The following is a 2,525-nucleotide window of genomic DNA, read 5'->3' as shown; positions in this document are numbered from 1 at the left end:
CGCGCCCTGGGTCGCAGAACCCACCACACTGTGAACAAAGGAAATTAACTCAAACTGCTTGGGGGCTATTAGTTCTAAGTCATTTAGTTAATATGATGGACTCACAAATGGTTTTTTTTGTTTGTTTGTTTGTTTGTTTTGGATATACTGACTTTTTCTGAATTCTTTGCTTCTGGGGTTGTCCCAAATTACATTTGGCAGTTTGATCTAGTGTTAACTCCAAAGTGGCAGTTTTAAAGGAATCAAGCAAGTGCTCAAAGTCCTCCGAAGTGTGGAAAAGATAGTGTTCTAAGCTGCGTGGGTAATGTGTGCCCTGACACCCATTTCCCAGGTTAGAGAGAGAGAGGGAGGGACGGATGGAGGCAAGAAGGGCAGAAAATCAGAAGGTACTGTGATCCAGACTTCTTCCACATGAAAAACTTATAGGTAATGGATGAAAAGGAGCATTGTATCCACAAGGATTTTTAAATGCAGAGGAAAATATACCTCTAATAGGATTGTGGAATAGAAAAAAAGATATTAGGGAAAACAGGAAATCTGAATAAAATATGGACTTGAGTTAAGAATAATGTATCAGTACTGGTTCATTAATTGTGACATATGTACCATACATATGTTAAGATGTTAATAACAATAGAAACTGGGTGTGGGGTATAGAAAAACTCTTGGTACACTCTTCATAATAATTCTGTATACAAACTGTTCTAAAATGAAAATTTTATATATCTATAGCTATATACCTCCAATATATTTGCTTCAAAGTAATCTGGGGGTGGGCATGTGGGAAATATTGGTGGGGGTATAGAGAAAGTAAAACTGGCCATGAGTTAATAATTGTTGGAATGGGTGGTGAATTCATGGGATTTATTGTACAATCCTCTTCACTTTCATACTTGTATGAAATGTTCCACAATAAAAATTTTAAAAATGTATACCCTCTTTCAATTGACAACTAAGAAAAAAATACTTATATATATAGTCTGTCATTAAAATAGTTTTTGCAAGACATAGATTTTTTTTAATCATCATTTTATTGAGATATATTCACATACCACGCAGTCATACAAAACAAATCGTACTTTCAATTGTTTACAGTACCATTACATAGTTGTACATTCATCACCTAAATCAATCCCTGACACCTTCATTAGCACACACACAAAAATAACAAGAATAATAATTAGAGTGAAAAAGAGCAATTGAAGTAAAAAAGAACATTGGGTACCTTTGTCTGTTTGTTTCCTTCCCCTATTTTTCTACTCATCCATCCATAAACTAGACAAAGTGGAGTGTGGTCCTTATGGCTTTCCCAATCCCATTGTCACCCCTCATAAGCTACATTTTTATACAACTGGCAAGACATAGATTTTTATTGGCAATCAGTAAAAAGGACCTAGGCCAGGCCACTTCTTCCCCTTGTATAAGTATGCACACTTCGCAGCTGAAGGGTGGCATAGTTTATTGGTGCTAAAGTGTATGCTTCCCATTTTGTAGGGAAAGTCAATGGTATTGACATGTCAAAGCATGTGCTTTAGTGACTTTCCTTTCAGTGAGGATGTAGTATGTCAGGCCAACTCCCAGCGCCCACGCCTTGCTTATGATTAATGGCAGACACTGGCTTTTCCAAATGTGGTCAGAGCCAATGGAGCCCTCGCATTGGAAAAACATTTTTCTCTCTGTGATGCTGAAGCCTGCTGCTCAAGTTCTGGGTTTCATCTGGGTAAAAGTTCTTTAGTCACCTGTGGCATGAAGCTGGGGCTGATCAGCTCCTTGCGCTTTGTCTGCCGCACTCCTCATTGCTGCTAGAACAGGGCCATGAGCAGAGGGTGGTAAGATGGCATCTAGCATTTTTCTGAAAGTATCCCAGTAGTCTCCTCTTCCTCCTATGCGCATCCCTTTTAAGTGAAAGGCACCAGCATCCATCCAGGCTCCCAAACAAGAAACCTGGGAATTATGTCATCCTTGACATCTCCGTCTCCTTAATCTCCTAGAATCCAATCAGTCTCCAAGTTCTGCAGATTCTATCACCTTAAGTTTTCTTAAATCTGTTCTCACCATTGCCTCCCTGTTGGCCGTTGGAAGTTCAAACCTTCACTCTCTATCACCTGGACTATTGCAGTGGTCTCCCACTTAGCCTACCCCATTTTCAACCCCCACAATTCACCTCGATGTTGCCATGCAGATGAGTAACACGCTCATTCCTTTGCTGAAACCCCCTCAATATGTCCCCACAGCCTTCAGGATGAAGGCTTTGTCTCTTAGTTTGGGTCACAGTGCTGTCTACAATGAGGCCTCTGCCTACCTCTCCTTCCCTTCATGCCAAGTCCAACTGCTTGGCTTTCCCAAAATGTTCCAAGCTGTGTCATATCTCCTTGCCTTTGCTTCACTGACCCCTCCATCTAGAATGCTCCCTCTCTTCTCAGTGAACAACTCCATATTTTCAATACTCTGTTCCAACATCATCTCTTAAAGAAGACTGTCCTGATCAGGGTATGGTTATATCCTGCCATGGAGGTGAGCATGGA

Source organism: Choloepus didactylus, chromosome 11 (genome assembly GCF_015220235.1).
Source record: "Choloepus didactylus isolate mChoDid1 chromosome 11, mChoDid1.pri, whole genome shotgun sequence".
In the NCBI taxonomy this organism is placed as follows: domain Eukaryota; kingdom Metazoa; phylum Chordata; class Mammalia; order Pilosa; family Megalonychidae; genus Choloepus; species Choloepus didactylus.
This window is presented reverse-complemented; position numbering follows the sequence as displayed.